Raw genomic sequence first — 24643 nt, 5'->3', positions numbered from 1 at the left:
CCTACTTACTTGGGGTATGATACGTTCTCAACAGCAACATTGTGCTAACCAAACACATACAACACATAAATATAAACATACTAATGTATAATTTTTCTTTACCTTCTCTTATTTAAATATATATTAAATTGAAAATTAATTTTACATTTAAACTTGCTTAAAATACATTAACACACAAACAACACATAATTATAAAGACACAAGCGTAAAATACACAAAGACAATAGAGATTTTTTTATGTGTGCTTTACAGATAAGCGCGATTTACAGGGGGTTACTTTAGTGTGATGCGTTATATTAAATATGTAAATAATCATTTTTAAAAATTCCAATTACAAAAAAAAATCGCCTCGGTATTAATTAAACCATTTTAATGTGGATTTAACTGCAATAAATTATTACAGAATTCGTTTTACAACAGATCCGAGACTTGGATAGTTTCGGGTGACATTTCTATATTAATCTATAGAAACATAATTCTAACTTGCAATATTTATAAACTTAACCTCTTTAAGTCATTTAAAAGGGGAATATATTGTTTCTTTGGCAAATTGCCTGCTATTGAAGAGTCTGTTTAAGACGGAAATACGTGTTGCATAATTTCATTTATCCTCGTTAAATCTATGATATTTTCATACGTTGGTGATTGTTAAATTTCAATAACAACTCGGTGATAGTTTCGTCTACCATTAAATGAAAGACAATTAAGGTTACTATTTAAAGAATTATGGAATTTCTCTTCCTTTATAAATTACGAATGGTCGGAAGTCTGTTCTAAATATTTTTATATTTCCTGTTATTGCAGATATCTGTGTTAAGTTCAATGATTTTTATTGATTAATTTCGGCTGCTGCCTCTAAAGGAAAAGGGCATTAGTAGCAATAATTCACTTGTAAACGTGATAGAGTAATAGAGTTTGATGTAGAAAAACACGTAAAGGATCATTAATTTGCTTTTTTTTTTCGTGTTAATTTTTCATTGATAAATAAATTAATTCAGAAATTTCTTTTATAAAGTTTAGGGTCATTAATTTAGCATAATTCGAAAATAAAATTATGAAAAAAGAAACCTGGAAAAAAAAAGAATTTAATATTTTAATCTGGTAACGAAGCGCGAATAAAATTTTCATTAAAATTAAAATATTCTCGATGGAAGAATTAAAAAAATATTTATTCAATTAAAAAAAATTTTAAAGTATGAATTTTATAATAAAATATAACAATACTTTTAAGCAGTATTATAAAGATATTCTCAATAGAATTTTTAAAAATTTATTTTTATCCTTAATAATTACTACCATTATTTTTTTAAGTCTTTCAGATTAGTTCGGGAGATATTAAGAGGGTGTTAAAATCGGGCCATATCTCCCGAAATAATAGAAGAATTTTCTTGAAAATTTCCAGAAAATTTTCTCCCTAATGTACAAATCTACCTGCAAAATTTCAGAAATTTTTGACAAAGGGTACAGGAGTTATTAAGCTTTAAATTTAGGGAATAAAATCGTGCCCTCTATAAATACTAACATCCAAACAGAAAAATTCCCCTAATTTATTTTGCATTTAAAGGTTTCCCGAGTCAAAAAATGTAAAAAATCTTAAGGAATCACACTTACTTTCTGTTATATAACAGACGGAAAAGTAAAAATAATTAATTTATAGTTTATATGTAGTTTTAAATATGGTACAGTACATTAAAAAAATAAGAAAAAAATACATTTAATTAATAACCAAGGAAAAATAAATAAATAACTTAGAAAATTTTCGTGAAACTTTTTAAATCTTGTCAATTAGAAAATAAAAGATATTAATTCTTTTTCTTAAGAGAAAAATATAATTAAGTAAGATGATAATTTTTCAAAAATTATCAAAAATATAAAAAAAAATCATTCACGATGAACTTGGGATTAATTTAATTTATTAATAAAATCGTAAATATCATCTCGAAACATTCTAATTAATTACTGTAAATTAGTTGTTTTTATTCTTATTATTTTATCTTCTCGCGTTAAATTTTATTAATTACGTTCATTTCCATTATATATTTTTTTCGACTTTTTACACCTTCTGATATGAAATTAATTTATAAATTAGAATTATATTTTAATATAAAGTAAAACCTGTATAAAACGGAAACATGAACGAGAGAATAACCTGTTCAAGACGGACACCTGTTTAAGACGGAAAGATATTCGGTACCGTGCTTAGATTTTTTACTTTATTCAGACAAAATTATATAATAATAAACTATGATTTATATATTTTTTTTAAAAAATGATAATATCGAAATAAATAAATTATAATAAAATAAAAAATTGGCTGTGAAATTTCCAATTCTCATAATGCAATCAACTGGCAATTGGATAGTATTTTTGTATAATAAAAATATATGGCATAGTTGAAAACTTTATGAGAAGATATCAACTAGATTTATCGTCAAACTACTTCAAGTGAGATAATAATATTTACAATATAATAATAATAATAATAAAAAATTCAGTCAATCTGTTTTTATTAATCTGTTAATGTATGAGCTATAGAAGGAAGCGAACAGGTTATATATTTAAGAATATGAAAGGTTTGAAGGAAGTTTATATACATTTTAACAAGAAAATCTTGTGTAAATAACTACAAAAAAATCTATATTTTATAATAGGATAGCTGAACTGAACGCTCCGTTTATAATATAACACAATTAAGTATTGTTAATAGCGTGTTATAACGTCATAAAAATGTCTTACAGGATATGCAATTATTTAAAGTATTTACTTTATTTCATTAATTGAAGAAGTCCGTCCGTTTGTTTGTCCGTTAGACTAGATATAGAAAGCGGGAGGATTCGATTAATTGTGTATGAACTTCCAGTTTGGACAGAAAGTTAGGTGACTTTTTTTGAAATTAAAATATGATTTAAAATCGCGATTTTCTATGTTAAAAAGAAAAACACCTGTTCAAAGCGTAAACCTGCTTAAACAGCACGATTCCATACGCAATTGTGAAGAGTTAGTGAAAGAACGTAAGATAGAAAATAATCTGACAGAAATATTCTTTCACTATCCACACGTTGCAAGGAGTGTAATAGTTATCTATATTTAGTAAGCAGTCGGAGGGTCACGCTAATCTTCCCCCCTAGATGCGCCAAAACCACTGCACATACCTACTTTCACATGAATATCGATCGCTTCACACCAATCGATAAACATTTTATGTCAAAGAATCGAGTTTATACATTTTATTCTCTTCCTTCCCCCCTCTTTCTCGTGCACCCAACACACGAACTTGTCTTTCACTGGATTCCCTATTTTTGAATCTTTATTTAAATCGACTAGTAATATATATATAAAGGTTTAAATATTGTAGAAGATGAATTGTATGTCAGTGTAAGTCAATTGCTTTTGCTTACGTAGAGAGAGAGAGAGAGAGAGAAGGGGGTACTATTTGTCACACGGGAATTCATTCAGTTCTATACTTTCCTTCCCCCCTGTTTAGATTAAATGCAATAGAGATTATTTATAGTACTCCGGATATATAACATGATTTATAAGTTAATAGTTTTCATCTGTGTGACGATGTTTTACGTAATTTTATATCTTCGTAGTTTTCCTGTGTTCTTTCTTGTGTTCGCTTCGTTTCACGTGCTTCAAATTTTTTAATTAAATTTTAAACAAAGGTAAAATGCTATATAAGTAATTTTCGATTGATGTGGAAACACAATGGAGCGTTGAATTATTGTCGTTTTTATACAGTTTATTGTGAGGTACTCGTTCTATTATTAATTTACTTTAATTACAAGTAATTTAATACTTCGATTTACTTAATACAAATAAGAATAATTAAACATTTGGTATGTGCTGTTATATATTTTCATATGTATGCTTGTTATATTGGGGTACGAATTTATTCACCTACTTTAAAGCTTAATAACTTGTGTGCCCTTTGTTCAAAATTTCTGAAATTTTGCAGGGAGGTTTGTGTATTAGGGGCATTGATGCTCTTAAATTTTGGTGGTTAAAAGTCGAGGGGGTGGGGAGATAGAAGGGGTCGTGTCATATCTCGAGTAAGGTTAGACTTAATGACGATTTTACTCTTTATTAGCATTTACAATTATTTTTTCTTTTATAAAACTCATCCATACCTTCAAAATTAAGCCTTTTTACATTTTATAATAATTAAAAATAAAAATAACAATAAAAAATCTTTCAAAATAAAATCTCATAACAGATGGCACCACACGCATTTTTAAGTTGTTTTGCCGGGAAAGTTACGCAACTCGTTGCTGCAAATTTTTTTTTATTTTGTAATTATTAATATAACTTAAATTTAAGTATAGACAATATTGTTCGGTATTAAAATTACCTTACAATACTCATCAGTTAACAGGACTGATTTTAAACTAGTTTATATACATTCAACTGTACGAAAACACATAAACATAGACATATAATTTTATTTTATATTTCCAGCTGGAATACTGTGAAATAGTACAGTCAAATAACGTAATAAAATGGTGAAAACACAGATGAGAAATGATTATTTATCAATTTGAGTTCGCTTCTGAGAGGCTGTAAATTCGAGCTGTTTAAAACAAAATTACGATCATTGAAATCCTTACTGTAATAAAAATTGTAAGTCAATTTGAATAGGTTTTGAAGGGAGGAAAGAATGCAATTTTAGTTTTAAAGTACCTTTATATATATATATATATGACATTTATCAGCCAAACATTCGAATATTTTTTAATGTAATTTATTTCAGAGAGGTGCAATTTTTAAAACAAAAACGCATAAAAATAATGTAAATATAATAGCTCATTATTATTCTGTCTGTTTGACTGTCTGTCCAAATAAAATCTTGTAACTCAATTTTCACCGTTTCTCATTTTAATGATAATTCAGTGTTCCATATGTAAAACTAAAAAAGTAAAAAATAAAAAAATATTTTTAGAATATTTTAAAGAAATGCTTTTTATTTACATAAATGCACTAAAAAGGTAAAAGGTAACTTTTTACGGCTTTCGCAATTTTCTTGGTATTATAAGACCAAAAATTAAAGCGTGGGGCACTCATGAGAAGTCAATAAAATTCATATAAACTGTAACTAAGAATATTATTGAACATGAATACCCCTGGGCACTCAAGAAAAGCCTATAAAAATTATAGAAACTGTAAAACTAAGAGTATTAGTAAACAGGAGCACCAGTGGGCACTCATGAGAAGCCAATAAAAATCATAGAAACTGTAACTAAGAATATTCCTAAACATGAGTACCCCTGGGCACTCAAGAAAAGCCTATAAAAATTATAGTAACTGGAAAACTAAGAGTATTAGTAAACAGGAGCACCAGTGGGCACTCATGAGAAGCCAATAAAAATCATAGAAACTGTAACTAAGAATATTCCTAAACATGAGTACCCCTGGGCACTCAAGAAAAGCCTATAAAAATTATAGTAACTGGAAAACTAAGAGTATTAGTAAACAGGAGCACCAGTGGGCACTCATGAGAAGCCAATAAAAATCATAGAAACTGTAACTAAGAATATTCCTAAACATGAGTACCCCTGGGCACTCAAGAAAAGCCTATAAAAATTATAGTAACTGGAAAACTAAGAGTATTAGTAAACAGGAGCACCAGTGGGCACTCATGAGAAGCCAATAAAAATCATAGAAACTGTAACTAAGAATATTCCTAAACATGAGTACCCCTGGGCACTCAAGAAAAGCCTATAAAAATTATAGTAACTGGAAAACTAAGAGTATTAGTAAACAGGAGCACCAGTGGGCACTCATGAGAAGCCAATAAAAATCATAGAAACTGTAACTAAGAATATTCCTAAACATGAGTACCCCTGGGCACTCAAGAAAAGCCTATAAAAATTATAGTAACTGGAAAACTAAGAGTATTAGTAAACAGGAGCACCAGTGGGCACTCATGAGAAGCCAATAAAAATCATAGAAACTGTAACTAAGAATATTCCTAAACATGAGTACCCCTGGGCACTCAAGAAAAGCCTATAAAAATTATAGTAACTGGAAAACTAAGAGTATTAGTAAACAGGAGCACCAGTGGGCACTCATGAGAAGCCAATAAAAATCATAGAAACTGTAACTAAGAATATTCCTAAACATGAGTACCCCTGGGCACTCAAGAAAAGCCTATAAAAATTATAGTAACTGGAAAACTAAGAGTATTAGTAAACAGGAGCACCAGTGGGCACTCATGAGAAGCCAATAAAAATCATAGAAACTGTAACTAAGAATATTCCTAAACATGAGTACCCCTGGGCACTCAAGAAAAGCCTATAAAAATTATAGTAACTGGAAAACTAAGAGTATTAGTAAACAGGAGCACCAGTGGGCACTCATGAGAAGCCAATAAAAATCATAGAAACTGTAACTAAGAATATTCCTAAACATGAGTACCCCTGGGCACTCAAGAAAAGCCTATAAAAATTATAGTAACTGGAAAACTAAGAGTATTAGTAAACAGGAGCACCAGTGGGCACTCATGAGAAGCCAATAAAAATCATAGAAACTGTAACTAAGAATATTCCTAAACATGAGTACCCCTGGGCACTCAAGAAAAGCCTATAAAAATTATAGTAACTGGAAAACTAAGAGTATTAGTAAACAGGAGCACCAGTGGGCACTCATGAGAAGCCAATAAAAATCATAGAAACTGTAACTAAGAATATTCCTAAACATGAGTACCCCTGGGCACTCAAGAAAAGCCTATAAAAATTATAGTAACTGGAAAACTAAGAGTATTAGTAAACAGGAGCACCAGTGGGCACTCATGAGAAGCCAATAAAAATCATAGAAACTGTAACTAAGAATATTCCTAAACATGAGTACCCCTGGGCACTCAAGAAAAGCCTATAAAAATTATAGTAACTGGAAAACTAAGAGTATTAGTAAACAGGAGCACCAGTGGGCACTCATGAGAAGCCAATAAAAATCATAGAAACTGTAACTAAGAATATTCCTAAACATGAGTACCCCTGGGCACTCAAGAAAAGCCTATAAAAATTATAGTAACTGGAAAACTAAGAGTATTAGTAAACAGGAGCACCAGTGGGCACTCATGAGAAGCCAATAAAAATCATAGAAACTGTAACTAAGAATATTCCTAAACATGAGTACCCCTGGGCACTCAAGAAAAGCCTATAAAAATTATAGTAACTGGAAAACTAAGAGTATTAGTAAACAGGAGCACCAGTGGGCACTCATGAGAAGCCAATAAAAATCATAGAAACTGTAACTAAGAATATTCCTAAACATGAGTACCCCTGGGCACTCAAGAAAAGCCTATAAAAATTATAGTAACTGGAAAACTAAGAGTATTAGTAAACAGGAGCACCAGTGGGCACTCATGAGAAGCCAATAAAAATCATAGAAACTGTAACTAAGAATATTCCTAAACATGAGTACCCCTGGGCACTCAAGAAAAGCCTATAAAAATTATAGTAACTGGAAAACTAAGAGTATTAGTAAACAGGAGCACCAGTGGGCACTCATGAGAAGCCAATAAAAATCATAGAAACTGTAACTAAGAATATTCCTAAACATGAGTACCCCTGGGCACTCAAGAAAAGCCTATAAAAATTATAGTAACTGGAAAACTAAGAGTATTAGTAAACAGGAGCACCAGTGGGCACTCATGAGAAGCCAATAAAAATCATAGAAACTGTAACTAAGAATATTCCTAAACATGAGTACCCCTGGGCACTCAAGAAAAGCCTATAAAAATTATAGTAACTGGAAAACTAAGAGTATTAGTAAACAGGAGCACCAGTGGGCACTCATGAGAAGCCAATAAAAATCATAGAAACTGTAACTAAGAATATTCCTAAACATGAGTACCCCTGGGCACTCAAGAAAAGCCTATAAAAATTATAGTAACTGGAAAACTAAGAGTATTAGTAAACAGGAGCACCAGTGGGCACTCATGAGAAGCCAATAAAAATCATAGAAACTGTAACTAAGAATATTCCTAAACATGAGTACCCCTGGGCACTCAAGAAAAGCCTATAAAAATTATAGTAACTGGAAAACTAAGAGTATTAGTAAACAGGAGCACCAGTGGGCACTCATGAGAAGCCAATAAAAATCATAGAAACTGTAACTAAGAATATTCCTAAACATGAGTACCCCTGGGCACTCAAGAAAAGCCTATAAAAATTATAGTAACTGGAAAACTAAGAGTATTAGTAAACAGGAGCACCAGTGGGCACTCATGAGAAGCCAATAAAAATCATAGAAACTGTAACTAAGAATATTCCTAAACATGAGTACCCCTGGGCACTCAAGAAAAGCCTATAAAAATTATAGTAACTGGAAAACTAAGAGTATTAGTAAACAGGAGCACCAGTGGGCACTCATGAGAAGCCAATAAAAATCATAGAAACTGTAACTAAGAATATTCCTAAACATGAGTACCCCTGGGCACTCAAGAAAAGCCTATAAAAATTATAGTAACTGGAAAACTAAGAGTATTAGTAAACAGGAGCACCAGTGGGCACTCATGAGAAGCCAATAAAAATCATAGAAACTGTAACTAAGAATATTCCTAAACATGAGTACCCCTGGGCACTCAAGAAAAGCCTATAAAAATTATAGTAACTGGAAAACTAAGAGTATTAGTAAACAGGAGCACCAGTGGGCACTCATGAGAAGCCAATAAAAATCATAGAAACTGTAACTAAGAATATTCCTAAACATGAGTACCCCTGGGCACTCAAGAAAAGCCTATAAAAATTATAGTAACTGGAAAACTAAGAGTATTAGTAAACAGGAGCACCAGTGGGCACTCATGAGAAGCCAATAAAAATCATAGAAACTGTAACTAAGAATATTCCTAAACATGAGTACCCCTGGGCACTCAAGAAAAGCCTATAAAAATTATAGTAACTGGAAAACTAAGAGTATTAGTAAACAGGAGCACCAGTGGGCACTCATGAGAAGCCAATAAAAATCATAGAAACTGTAACTAAGAATATTCCTAAACATGAGTACCCCTGGGCACTCAAGAAAAGCCTATAAAAATTATAGTAACTGGAAAACTAAGAGTATTAGTAAACAGGAGCACCAGTGGGCACTCATGAGAAGCCAATAAAAATCATAGAAACTGTAACTAAGAATATTCCTAAACATGAGTACCCCTGGGCACTCAAGAAAAGCCTATAAAAATTATAGTAACTGGAAAACTAAGAGTATTAGTAAACAGGAGCACCAGTGGGCACTCATGAGAAGCCAATAAAAATCATAGAAACTGTAACTAAGAATATTCCTAAACATGAGTACCCCTGGGCACTCAAGAAAAGCCTATAAAAATTATAGTAACTGGAAAACTAAGAGTATTAGTAAACAGGAGCACCAGTGGGCACTCATGAGAAGCCAATAAAAATCATAGAAACTGTAACTAAGAATATTCCTAAACATGAGTACCCCTGGGCACTCAAGAAAAGCCTATAAAAATTATAGTAACTGGAAAACTAAGAGTATTAGTAAACAGGAGCACCAGTGGGCACTCATGAGAAGCCAATAAAAATCATAGAAACTGTAACTAAGAATATTCCTAAACATGAGTACCCCTGGGCACTCAAGAAAAGCCTATAAAAATTATAGTAACTGGAAAACTAAGAGTATTAGTAAACAGGAGCACCAGTGGGCACTCATGAGAAGCCAATAAAAATCATAGAAACTGTAACTAAGAATATTCCTAAACATGAGTACCCCTGGGCACTCAAGAAAAGCCTATAAAAATTATAGTAACTGGAAAACTAAGAGTATTAGTAAACAGGAGCACCAGTGGGCACTCATGAGAAGCCAATAAAAATCATAGAAACTGTAACTAAGAATATTCCTAAACATGAGTACCCCTGGGCACTCAAGAAAAGCCTATAAAAATTATAGTAACTGGAAAACTAAGAGTATTAGTAAACAGGAGCACCAGTGGGCACTCATGAGAAGCCAATAAAAATCATAGAAACTGTAACTAAGAATATTCCTAAACATGAGTACCCCTGGGCACTCAAGAAAAGCCTATAAAAATTATAGTAACTGGAAAACTAAGAGTATTAGTAAACAGGAGCACCAGTGGGCACTCATGAGAAGCCAATAAAAATCATAGAAACTGTAACTAAGAATATTCCTAAACATGAGTACCCCTGGGCACTCAAGAAAAGCCTATAAAAATTATAGTAACTGGAAAACTAAGAGTATTAGTAAACAGGAGCACCAGTGGGCACTCATGAGAAGCCAATAAAAATCATAGAAACTGTAACTAAGAATATTCCTAAACATGAGTACCCCTGGGCACTCAAGAAAAGCCTATAAAAATTATAGTAACTGGAAAACTAAGAGTATTAGTAAACAGGAGCACCAGTGGGCACTCATGAGAAGCCAATAAAAATCATAGAAACTGTAACTAAGAATATTCCTAAACATGAGTACCCCTGGGCACTCAAGAAAAGCCTATAAAAATTATAGTAACTGGAAAACTAAGAGTATTAGTAAACAGGAGCACCAGTGGGCACTCATGAGAAGCCAATAAAAATCATAGAAACTGTAACTAAGAATATTCCTAAACATGAGTACCCCTGGGCACTCAAGAAAAGCCTATAAAAATTATAGTAACTGGAAAACTAAGAGTATTAGTAAACAGGAGCACCAGTGGGCACTCATGAGAAGCCAATAAAAATCATAGAAACTGTAACTAAGAATATTCCTAAACATGAGTACCCCTGGGCACTCAAGAAAAGCCTATAAAAATTATAGTAACTGGAAAACTAAGAGTATTAGTAAACAGGAGCACCAGTGGGCACTCATGAGAAGCCAATAAAAATCATAGAAACTGTAACTAAGAATATTCCTAAACATGAGTACCCCTGGGCACTCAAGAAAAGCCTATAAAAATTATAGTAACTGGAAAACTAAGAGTATTAGTAAACAGGAGCACCAGTGGGCACTCATGAGAAGCCAATAAAAATCATAGAAACTGTAACTAAGAATATTCCTAAACATGAGTACCCCTGGGCACTCAAGAAAAGCCTATAAAAATTATAGTAACTGGAAAACTAAGAGTATTAGTAAACAGGAGCACCAGTGGGCACTCATGAGAAGCCAATAAAAATCATAGAAACTGTAACTAAGAATATTCCTAAACATGAGTACCCCTGGGCACTCAAGAAAAGCCTATAAAAATTATAGTAACTGGAAAACTAAGAGTATTAGTAAACAGGAGCACCAGTGGGCACTCATGAGAAGCCAATAAAAATCATAGAAACTGTAACTAAGAATATTCCTAAACATGAGTACCCCTGGGCACTCAAGAAAAGCCTATAAAAATTATAGTAACTGGAAAACTAAGAGTATTAGTAAACAGGAGCACCAGTGGGCACTCATGAGAAGCCAATAAAAATCATAGAAACTGTAACTAAGAATATTCCTAAACATGAGTACCCCTGGGCACTCAAGAAAAGCCTATAAAAATTATAGTAACTGGAAAACTAAGAGTATTAGTAAACAGGAGCACCAGTGGGCACTCATGAGAAGCCAATAAAAATCATAGAAACTGTAACTAAGAATATTCCTAAACATGAGTACCCCTGGGCACTCAAGAAAAGCCTATAAAAATTATAGTAACTGGAAAACTAAGAGTATTAGTAAACAGGAGCACCAGTGGGCACTCATGAGAAGCCAATAAAAATCATAGAAACTGTAACTAAGAATATTCCTAAACATGAGTACCCCTGGGCACTCAAGAAAAGCCTATAAAAATTATAGTAACTGGAAAACTAAGAGTATTAGTAAACAGGAGCACCAGTGGGCACTCATGAGAAGCCAATAAAAATCATAGAAACTGTAACTAAGAATATTCCTAAACATGAGTACCCCTGGGCACTCAAGAAAAGCCTATAAAAATTATAGTAACTGGAAAACTAAGAGTATTAGTAAACAGGAGCACCAGTGGGCACTCATGAGAAGCCAATAAAAATCATAGAAACTGTAACTAAGAATATTCCTAAACATGAGTACCCCTGGGCACTCAAGAAAAGCCTATAAAAATTATAGTAACTGGAAAACTAAGAGTATTAGTAAACAGGAGCACCAGTGGGCACTCATGAGAAGCCAATAAAAATCATAGAAACTGTAACTAAGAATATTCCTAAACATGAGTACCCCTGGGCACTCAAGAAAAGCCTATAAAAATTATAGTAACTGGAAAACTAAGAGTATTAGTAAACAGGAGCACCAGTGGGCACTCATGAGAAGCCAATAAAAATCATAGAAACTGTAACTAAGAATATTCCTAAACATGAGTACCCCTGGGCACTCAAGAAAAGCCTATAAAAATTATAGTAACTGGAAAACTAAGAGTATTAGTAAACAGGAGCACCAGTGGGCACTCATGAGAAGCCAATAAAAATCATAGAAACTGTAACTAAGAATATTCCTAAACATGAGTACCCCTGGGCACTCAAGAAAAGCCTATAAAAATTATAGTAACTGGAAAACTAAGAGTATTAGTAAACAGGAGCACCAGTGGGCACTCATGAGAAGCCAATAAAAATCATAGAAACTGTAACTAAGAATATTCCTAAACATGAGTACCCCTGGGCACTCAAGAAAAGCCTATAAAAATTATAGTAACTGGAAAACTAAGAGTATTAGTAAACAGGAGCACCAGTGGGCACTCATGAGAAGCCAATAAAAATCATAGAAACTGTAACTAAGAATATTCCTAANTTCCTCAGATAATCTTCGCAAATATTTGTCTTTACCTCAGATAATCTTCGCAAATATTTACCTCACACCATCATCGCGAATATTTGCGTTTATTTTAATATATTTTCATATCATCGTGAATATATCCAAATCATCTTCATGAAATTATATATTATTTTTACATATTGCATTTTATATTATTTCCAATAATATATACGAGTTTGACATTCACGTGACGATATATATTACACGCCAATTACTTCTACTTTCCTATTTATTATTCTATATTTTATATTATTTATTAAACATATAACTCAAAACGATTTAGATATCAATAATAAAATATATTTAAAAAGTTTTCTAAAGACTGACATTTGTCTGTAACAACATAACTAAATATTTAAAATACCTTACATGAATAAGGTGTAAATCATATTGAATTAAATTATAGCAAAAAATATTTTTTGAAGTTTTAAAATAATCTATGAAACTTCTCCAACTTGTTCGAGTCATTAGAAAAAAATCTAGAACATTGTTACTGGACTTTATTTTTATTCCTAATAATTGCTATCATCACCTTTAAGTTTTCAGATAGGTTCGCGAGATATTAAGAGAATGGGCCATATCTCCCGAACCAATAATTCGATTTTCCTGAAAATTGCTAGAAAATTTCCTTCCTAATACACAAACCACCCTGCAAAATTTCAAAAATTTTTGACAAAAGGCGCAATAGTTATTAAGCTTTAAATTGGGGGAACAAAATCATGCCTCTCATACACGCACACACATTAATCTCCATACATACAGGAAAAAATCCCTAATTTTTTAAAAATTTCCTTTTGTTTCAATTTCTCCGAGTCCAGAAGTGTAAAAATCTTTGGGAAAGGGTCAATTTTTTTCGACATAATTTCCCTCTGTTTTATAACAACAGGGAAAATGATAACTGCATATCATCCTACTCCTTGGTATAAACAAGATGATAAACTAGATAATAAAAAAGACTCCGGAATGAACTTTATTATTAAATTTCTTTAATTCCTACGATAGCGATGCAATATTAATTATCTTATCGACGTGTTTCGATTAACACCATTTAAACAATAACAATACAGTTTTGAAAGGTAAATTATTATTATTATATAATCGATTTTTTTTATTTTTGTTGGTCACAAAGTAATTTTTATTCAGTTTACAATTAGAATATTTCATGCAATTTAGAGAGAAAGAAAGAAATTTTTAACTGGGAAAAACAGTTAGATTTATATCCTACTTAGCATAATGGAACATTCGCCACTACCCTATCATCTAGAATTCAGTAATAACCCCCCCAAAAAAGGCTCGGTCGTAATCGATCGTAAACTTTCCAAGTAATATCTTTCAATATAACTTTACTAAAATTTAGGATTGAATTTTTTAACATTTTAATGCATGTAAATAACTATATTAAAAAAAAATCGTCTCTACTATTCTGCAGAAAGTAAGTTACATTAAATTGGTGCTTGGAACTCTATCGATGTTTTAAATATTAAAATATATATATAATGTAATATTTTGGATATATATATAATTTAAAACATCCCTTTCCTTTAAAAAAATATATAAATAGCTTTTTTTTTTTAAATTATAGAATGAGCTTTTTGGACAAGAAATTGACAATACAATTTCTGCTGAGGAATCTGGAATTTAATCCGCGCTGATCTCTACTGTACGGTTACAAATTGTTTGTTTTATAATTATTTTTTAAAATTAACGTTTGGCAATTTGTATATATAGTATTTATACACTGAGTTGTCTATTTTCAGGCTTATATTCTTCTATAATGTAGGTCATAGTTGTGTATAATCGGCAATAAGTTAGGCCTGAATTCCATTATGCTACATCTAATTACTTCAGTGAATAAGAAATAGGAAATAGGAATAGGAATAGGAAAAAAAAAATCTGTCACGCTCTACACGTTGCAGTTTGTTCGTTCTAAATTTCCATAGAAGTAGAATGTTCATATTTTTTCCCCTCTATTTTAAAACAAAATGGAGCATTTTTAAAGAATACGCGCCTTTAATTCGCTTGCAAAAAATCAACAAAAATAAACTTGGATGTTGAAACCATTAGGAAACTTTTACTGTGAACGTAGCGGGCGTTTTAGTACTAATAATTTAAAAATTTTCTTATTGCATCTCATAAATTAATGATGCTCCATTGCGTGCGTTGAGGCGAAATTATCAATATTTCATAAAGCATCCATTATAAAAATGATCATTAAAGATTACTTTATTTCTATAAATATTACTGAAACTATTTTTGGTATTTCTTTCCTATTTTATAAGAGGATATTAATCATTTAAAGAATAAATTTAGCGCTAAGAATCGCAGCGCGGCGTCGCGTCGAGCGACGCGAACGTTGCAAAATAATAAGAATTGTATGAATACTGAAGTTTGTCACATTTTTACCCCTGAAATTTCTTTAAGAAAATTAACTTTACGAAGCTTAAATCTTATGAATTTATTTAAAATATCGCGAAAATTGATTGTTGCTGGACTTTCCTGGCATTCCATATATATTTTCGTCTCTAAGAAACGTGTAAAAAAATTCGTTGAATTTCCCGGGTTTTCTTTACGTCTATAACTAATACCTAAATAGGGGCCAGTTTCTCATAAAATAACCCCGGGAGGTAGAGTCGCCCACGTATCGAGTAGGCATATACGAATAAACAAATATGGCCTCATCCCTTTAATATCTCCCGAACCAATGGCCCGATTTTCGTGAAAATTTGTAAGAACATTTTCCCCTAAAATAGAAACCTCCCTAAAAAATTTCAGAAAATTTCGACAAGAAGAACAGGAGTAATGAAGCTTCAAATTGGGAAAACTAAATCGTGCCCCGCACGTACATACAGAAAAATATCCCAACTTTTTTGCATTTCTAGACGTTTCAATACTTCTTTTTTGTTATATAACACCGGAAAAGTAAAATACAAGCAATTGTCCTATGATTTAATAAGCTAGATCTATAACGGTGCATTTAAATTTGCTGCACACTTAAATCCATACAAATTATCTCGAAAATTGTAACTGAAATAGAGCCATTTAGTGTATAAAAAAAGAAGTGACTACGAGAATGTTTAATAAGCATAATAAATTTGCAAGAAAGAAGAATAAAAGAGGAAAAAGAAAGAAAAAAAAAAAGCCAGAATTATTTTCTCAATGATCTCCATTATCCAATCGATAGCTATTTTTATATCCCTTAGCACACTAAATCTAGCATTTTCTTCACGCTCCACGAATTTCTTCACGCTCACGTATATAGATAAGGGTGTAACCAAAGTATTTTCAGAAAGTATAATTTTCTTTAGAAATTTTTATCATGATGATGATAATAAAAGGGAGGAGGGAGAGAAGAAAAAAAATCTTTAAATAGTTTCCATTTCATTGATCATTTTTGTTTGGGCGTTGTCTTCGCTTTTATCTCATTAACCGAAGAATTAAATATCTAAAAATTGTACAGAAAAAAAAAACTGTATTTATTATATTCGGAGATACAAATATAGATAATTCTTTCCAACTAAATTAGAGAGAATCAATCGTGTAATGAATTAATAATGATAATGATCATCTACCTCTTCAATTATTCATGCAAACTACTTGAGTGGGTATTTTTAGAAAGGTAGTAAAAAAACTTTGTTATTTTTTATTATTATTATTATTATATTTCCCCCTTATTTTAACTGTTTCGTATGGTAAAATATGGTTGGCTGATCACTGACAAGTGATAAAAATAAAAGANATTATAGTAACTGGAAAACTAAGAGTATTAGTAAACAGGAGCACCAGTGGGCACTCATGAGAAGCCAATAAAAATCATAGAAACTGTAACTAAGAATATTCCTAAACATGAGTACCCCTGGGCACTCAAGAAAAGCCTATAAAAATTATAGTAACTGTAAGGATATTTCTAAATATGATTGTCCCACGCTTTTATTTTTGGTGGCATAATACCAAGAATACTGTGAAAACCAGGAAGAAAAGTTCTATTTTTTTTTTACTTTTCAGTGCATTTATATGAGTAAAAAATAAAAAAGAACGTGAATTTTTTGAAAATCTCTTTATCAATTATTCAAACAAAGTTAAATGTGACTAGATTACTTTATCTCGTGTAATTTTTTATTGATTAAAAAAAGTGTTTTTCCTTCTTAGAACCTACGCAACTTTCACGCATCCATTTATCAAGAAAATTTAAGTGAAAGCAATGGTCTTCCGTTCACTTCTCTTTTCATTAATCTCATTTTACCCCTTCGAGAAACAGAACTAATAAATTAAATCTTTAATTAAAGCAATATTCTGATACTTTAAAAGATTATAAGTAATTCCTATCGTCGCATCGCGTCGCGTCTCTTCGTATCCACGATTATTATTATTATTATTATTATATTTCCCCCTTATTTTAACTGTTTCGTATGGTAAAATATGGTTGGCTGATCACTGACAAGTGATAAAAATAAAAGAAGTTATATCAACTTCTTTATTGAGTCGTAGATGATGCTTTTAAGTATGCTCTTATGTTTAAATTTATTTGTAAATTATGTATAATAGTTTAATGTCGTACTATACACACGTGTCCATAATTTAATACATGAATATAGAGAACTGTAGGCGAATAATCGATGTCTAACGCAACAACTTGTAGGATTTGACAAATCAAAGCCATAAAAGTCTTTAGTGAGAAAGATACATACAGTTGTTGAAAGTAGGGGAGAGAAGGGAGGGAAAGTGCTTACCAATACCCAGGCAGACAGACCTGTCAGTGTGGAATATGTCCACCTCGAACTGTGATGTAACACTCACAACGTCATTATTGGTGACGTTTTCTAGCTCACACCTCTAGTAATTGTGTTCGTTATTAAGTTTCGAACACGTGTGTATTATATTCTATACGTAGTTTATGTAAGTTAAATTATATTTATTAAAAAAAAAAACTACATACTACCTNATCTTTAAGGAAAAAAACCACACATTGTTACTTTCTGTAATTGCTAGAGGGCCCCACATAATATTAATATTATGTTACGGGCCCTACCATTGCTTTGAGGGATTCACACGGATTTACAAAACACTATAAGCTTTTCATAAGGCTTACTTGCATATTTATGAGATTTACATATGTTTTACGTATACTTCCACTCATATATGAGGTTTACATAAGGTTTATAAGGGTTTAAGAACATCTGTTTGTACATTTTATGTGGATTTGCAACACTAGATGAGATTTACGTGGATTTATTTAGTCATCAATGAGGGTGGAGATGTTTCCATATAAACTCAACAGATGATAACTCAAATAAAGAAACATTTTGTAAATTTTATTATTCTGATAACATTATAAAAGATTAAAATTTGTTTATATTAAAAAAAATCAATATTTATACACTGACGCGTTATACCTTCATGAGGCTCGGTCATAATTGAATTAGGGGGCCTTTCGTACAGTGTTGACTTCAGACATTTTTTCTTCGGAGGAATTTTTTGGGGGGAATCACCCGGTTTTCTCGACCTCTGAAGGGTTGTTCTGAGCTGCGACTGAGATTATAAAAGATTGGTTTCGGCCCTCCCCTGTTGTGTTGGTACGGCCCCAGGAAATTGCTCTATTTGCCCATAGGACAACGCGCCACTGTATTTATAAATCTTTGTTTTTTTTTCGAAAAATAAAAGCGAATTAATAAAGAAATAATAAATTCCAAGTACTTATTTAAAAAATATTATTTAATATCCCTTATTTAAAAATGTAAAATTCAATCTTAACATAAACAAAAACTGTAAGAATTTTTTAGAATTTTAAAATAAAATTTTTCCAAATGATTCGAAAAATCAATTTTAAAAGGAAATTATAAATGTTTCTATTAAAATAATAATTTTGGAAGAATGTAATTTGCCTTAAATAAACCCCATATACAACCATTTTGATAACAATAACGCTCTTCAAACTCTACGACGCGACGCGACGCGACGCGACTCGACGCGCACCGTAGCATCGCTTCGTATAAAGCGCACAGAATATATATAAATATAACACTATATAATTCAATATTCACTTCTACTAAATTAAATATTCTTTTTTTTTTGTAATTTCATAGAGCAGAACGACCTTGACTAAACAGGATATAGACAATATTCATAAATTTTCGAATAATCTCTGCCAGGAATAATCTTAAAATAACAAAAGATAACTCATAAACTTAATCATATTTTTTCATTATAAGTTATTAACATAACAATTGTATATTATTTATAGATAGTACTGATCATAATGGGTCTTTTATTATTACTATTATTATCCATTTAGGTTTATTATTTGATTAAAAAAATCAATTCATCTTTAATGGAGCACAAAAGCTGTCTAGACGTTTGTTTATTCCCTTTTCTAAGTAATATAAAATGCATTTAATCTATTTTATATTCTGCTAATTTAATGGCATAAAAGATAAATTCGATTTCTAAACATTTTCCTGTGATATTTTATAAGATGTTTAAACAATGAATCGCCAAATTTGTACTCGATTTATTTTATTTATTTAAAGATAAGATAAAGATCAATTGTAGAATTTATAGAAAAGAAGAAGGAAATTTATAAAGACGTATTCTTGTATCCTGTACGAATGTTTTTTTTGTGAGTTTTTTTATGATTTTTTAACCACATAATAATCATTTCTAAATCTCAATGTAATATTTAATTAAATTTACAATTAATTATTACTATACTATCATTTTTAAAGCTGTGTATGTATTTTGGTATGCACCCTAAGAGGAAAGGGTAGGTTTGTGTTTAAAATGACTTTAATATGTCGAATTAAAAGTATTAAAGTATGTTAAATAAAGAAAAGTTAAATTAAAATATTAGAAAATCATTAAATTGTCTTGTGTTTATTTCAGATTTTTATTTAAGGAGGTGGCGCATTCCCCTTTTGTCCCTCGAATAGGTTACCCTTATGCCTATAAGGAGGCAGAGGTGGGACCAACAAGAAAAATGATGTTAACTGAGGCCCTCATTGAGAAACTTCATGTATATTAATATATATATATCTTATATATATGTGGTTATAATACAATATACCTCTATGGTATATGTACAGTACTGTACAATATAAGTATATGATAACATTAAAGAAATGTTTATGTTGATATTAAATTTATATTGATCAATGGGACAAAATTGCACATTTATTATCTTTAAGGAAAAAAACCACACATTGTTACTTTCTGTAATTGCTAGAGGGCCCCACATAATATTAATATTATGTTACGGGCCCTACCATTGCTTTGAGGGATTCACACGGATTTACAAAACACTATAAGCTTTTCATAAGGCTTACTTGCATATTTATGAGATTTACATATGTTTTACGTATACTTCCACTCATATATGAGGTTTACATAAGGTTTATAAGGGTTTAAGAACATCTGTTTGTACATTTTATGTGGATTTGCAACACTAGATGAGATTTACGTGGATTTATTTAGTCATCAATGAGGGTGGAGATGTTTCCATATAAACTCAACAGATGATAACTCAAATAAAGAAACATTTTGTAAATTTTATTATTCTGATAACATTATAAAAGATTAAAATTTGTTTATATTAAAAAAAATCAATATTTATACACTGACGCGTTATACCTTCATGAGGCTCGGTCATAATTGAATTAGGGGGCCTTTCGTACAGTGTTGACTTCAGACATTTTTTCTTCGGAGGAATTTTTTGGGGGGAATCACCCGGTTTTCTCGACCTCTGAAGGGTTGTTCTGAGCTGCGACTGAGATTATAAAAGATTGGTTTCGGCCCTCCCCTGTTGTGTTGGTACGGCCCCAGGAAATTGCACTATTTGCCCATAGGACAACGCGCCACTGTATTTATAAATCTTTGTTTTTTTTTCGAAAAATAAAAGCGAATTAATAAAGAAATAATAAATTCCAAGTACTTATTTAAAAAATATTATTTAATATCCCTTATTTAAAAATGTAAAATTCAATCTTAACATAAACAAAAACTGTAAGAATTTTTTAGAATTTTAAAATAAAATTTTTCCAAATGATTCGAAAAATCAATTTTAAAAGGAAATTATAAATGTTTCTATTAAAATAATAATTTTGGAAGAATGTAATTTGCCTTAAATAAACCCCATATACAACCATTTTGATAACAATAACGCTCTTCAAACTCTACGACGCGACGCGACGCGACGCGACTCGACGCGCACCGTAGCATCGCTTCGTATAAAGCGCACAGAATATATATAAATATAACACTATATAATTCAATATTCACTTCTACTAAATTAAATATTCTTTTTTTTTTGTAATTTCATAGAGCAGAACGACCTTGACTAAACAGGATATAGACAATATTCATAAATTTTCGAATAATCTCTGCCAGGAATAATCTTAAAATAACAAAAGATAACTCATAAACTTAATCATATTTTTTCATTATAAGTTATTAACATAACAATTGTATATTATTTATAGATTATTTATACGCTTTTTAAAGTTATATTTACATAATTAAACTGATAAAAAGCGTCAACAGTTGACAACAAAAGTTACTCTTAACCATTTTTCTTCTTCCCTCGACTCTTATTTTTTTTAAGAAAAAATAATTATAAAAACCCATTAAAACTAAATAAATTGCAATTTAGTGATAATTAACAAGGCTTATCTTAGATCCTTTGAGGTTTTTTTTTAAAAAGAAATGAAACATCTTTTCCTACTACTCATTAACTCTGACAATTCTGTTTTAATGTCTTTAATGCGATACTTTTAACTTTCATTTTCCTCCTCCTTTTCTTTGTACAGTAATTTATGTACTCGTGACTTATGTCTAGACAGATTATCTTTGAGAAAAGTTTACACTTTAGCTCTTAATCACTTGAAGAAAGTAGAGGAAAAAAACCTTTTAAAATAATAATTCTTGAATGAATACAGAGTTTAGAAACATATCTGTATAGTGTTTTTGATTATAAGTTAGCTCAAATTTTTATTAAAATCATATTAAAAATTAATTAAGAAACAGCTAAATATAAACTTTGAATGAATTAATATTGAGGCTTTTAATTAATATTTCTCCTCCCCCGATTTTTAGCAGAAATGAAATTCTCAAACTGGAAAGGGATCGCGATTTCTTATTTCTTAAGAGGAACATCCAGTTGTACGCGTTGTGTTGCTTATATATAAGTATGTATGTATGTTAGGTAAAGGGTTATATACCGTTCAACACATCCGCACCAAATTTGGCATGAATATTCTACAATATCCTAGGAAAATACCGTGAGAATCTCCACCCCAACCATCCCTAAAGCCCACTCTCTCTTAACTTATGTATGTTTGTTAGATAAATGGATCGCGTTCAACTCATCCACACCATATTTGGCATAGATTTTCTTCGTCATCCTAAAAAAAAATACGGAAGGGATCACCCAACCATCTCTAATACACAAATTTCTCTCAATTATTTCCTCAGAAGGCACAAGGGTTATTAATTTAAGCTTCAAAGAGTGTCAACAAAATCGCTCTCCCATATACACACCAATATCCAAACATACAGAAAAACCCCCTAACAAATTATTAGGGAATTTTTCTGTATGTTTGCACTTCGGTATTTCAAGGTCCTCTGAGATCAGAAATGTAAAATTCTTCGGTAGGATGATTTTTCGACCGATTGACATACTTTTCCTCTGTTATATATAAGTAAAAACTGAAATTTTTTTGTTTAAAATCTACCAAAATTTTTATCGATTTTCACTTAAGAAGCGTTAAAAACTTTTAAATTAATTACAATGTAAATAAATAATCTTATATCCATAAATTTCAAGTAATTCAAGCTAATAAATAATTTAGTATTGTTCTCCTTTTATTAAAAGATCTTAATTGCCATCATCTTGCATATCTTAATATATTGTTCATTATTTAAAACTTATTTAATCATTTATTACTAATTAATAGAGAAACCAAACAAAAAAAAAATATTAAATAAACACATTAATTAATGTATTAATTTTGATGAGATTTCTGAATTTCATGTTGCACTTACGTAACTTGCTAATTAAACTTATATTTATTAAGTTTTAAATTACTGTCCAATCGAATTAATTCTTAAATATAGATTCAATATACGTAATTATTTTGTTTTGATGTAAATTTATATTATTACAAAAGATATTAATACGGAATTTCTCATTAATTGAATATATAGTATTGACGTTCCTTTCTGTATAAGTTACATTATTTTATGTAAACTTTTCCATTTAACTTTGTTTTTACTTATTTTACGTTTTTAAAAGGATATTTTCGTTACTATTTTTGCGCATCTTAATTAATTTTTTTTATCATTTAGATTTATTTAATAAATTTTATATATTTATGAATAAAATAATAAGTAAATCGGATCTTTTATATTTTGGTGAACTTTTTTTTGTATTTCGTATATTTCCATTTATTTTCGCATCGTCTTCACATTTATTTGCCCTTACTTCACGCCATCTTCGCGAATATTTACCTTTATCGCACATAATCTTCGCAAATATTTACCTTTACCTCACATAATCTTCGCAAATATTTACCTTTACCTCAGATAATCTTCGCAAATATTTGTCTTTACCTCACATAATCTTCGCAAATATTTACCTTTACCTCAGATAATCTTCGCGAATATTTTCCTCAGATAATCTTCGCAAATATTTGTCTTTACCTCAGATAATCTTCGCAAATATTTGTCTTTACCTCACATAATCTTCGCAAATATTTACCTTTACCTCAGATAATCTTCGCGAATATTTTCCTCAGATAATCTTCGCAAATATTTGTCTTTACCTCAGATAATCTTCGCAAATATTTGTCTTTACCTCACATAATCTTCGCAAATATTTACCTTTACCTCAGATAATCTTCGCGAATATTTTCCTCAGATAATCTTCGCAAATATTTGTCTTTACCTCAGATAATCTTCGCAAATATTTGTCTTTACCTCAGATAATCTTCGCAAATATTTACCTTTACCTCAGATAATCTTCGCGAATATTTTCCTCAGATAATCTTCGCAAATATTTGTCTTTACCTCAGATAATCTTCGCAAATATTTGTCTTTACCTCACATAATCTTCGCAAATATTTACCTTTACCTCAGATAATCTTCGCGAATATTTTCCTCAGATAATCTTCGCAAATATTTGTCTTTACCTCAGATAATCTTCGCAAATATTTGTCTTTACCTCACATAATCTTCGCAAATATTTACCTTTACCTCAGATAATCTTCGCGAATATTTTCCTCAGATAATCTTCGCAAATATTTGTCTTTACCTCAGATAATCTTCGCAAATATTTGTCTTTACCTCACATAATCTTCGCAAATATTTACCTTTACCTCAGATAATCTTCGCGAATATTTTCCTCAGATAATCTTCGCAAATATTTGTCTTTACCTCAGATAATCTTCGCAAATATTTGTCTTTACCTCAGATAATCTTCGCAAATATTTACCTTTACCTCAGATAATCTTCGCGAATATTTTCCTCAGATAATCTTCGCAAATATTTGTCTTTACCTCAGATAATCTTCGCAAATATTTGTCTTTACCTCACATAATCTTCGCAAATATTTACCTTTACCTCAGATAATCTTCGCGAATATTTTCCTCAGATAATCTTCGCAAATATTTGTCTTTACCTCAGATAATCTTCGCAAATATTTGTCTTTACCTCACATAATCTTCGCAAATATTTACCTTTACCTCAGATAATCTTCGCGAATATTTTCCTCAGATAATCTTCGCAAATATTTGTCTTTACCTCAGATAATCTTCGCAAATATTTGTCTTTACCTCACATAATCTTCGCAAATATTTACCTTTACCTCAGATAATCTTCGCGAATATTTTCCTCA

The 24643-nt window shown here is 30.7% G+C and overlaps 1 protein-coding gene and 1 long non-coding RNA gene across 2 annotated transcripts in view; one reads left to right on the top strand and one right to left on the bottom strand.

Moving 5' to 3' along the window:
- LOC111627587 (octopamine receptor beta-2R-like) overlaps positions 1–24643 on the bottom strand; it is a 139830-nt gene that overhangs the window by 40126 nt on the left and 75061 nt on the right. The window lies entirely within an intron of this gene.
- LOC111627590 lies at positions 13986–14828 on the top strand. The gene is made up of 4 exons (XR_002757035.1): positions 13986–14087; positions 14195–14197; positions 14348–14425; positions 14523–14828. It is a non-coding gene; the product is annotated as an uncharacterized LOC111627590 (long non-coding RNA).

The sequence above is a fragment of the Centruroides sculpturatus genome, unplaced genomic scaffold (assembly GCF_000671375.1).
Source record: "Centruroides sculpturatus isolate CEXI.00-Female unplaced genomic scaffold, Cexi_2.0 scaffold491, whole genome shotgun sequence".
Taxonomy (NCBI): Eukaryota; Metazoa; Arthropoda; class Arachnida; order Scorpiones; family Buthidae; genus Centruroides; species Centruroides sculpturatus.
Note: the sequence above shows the minus strand (reverse complement) of the source record. Positions and strands in the feature narration are given on the sequence as shown.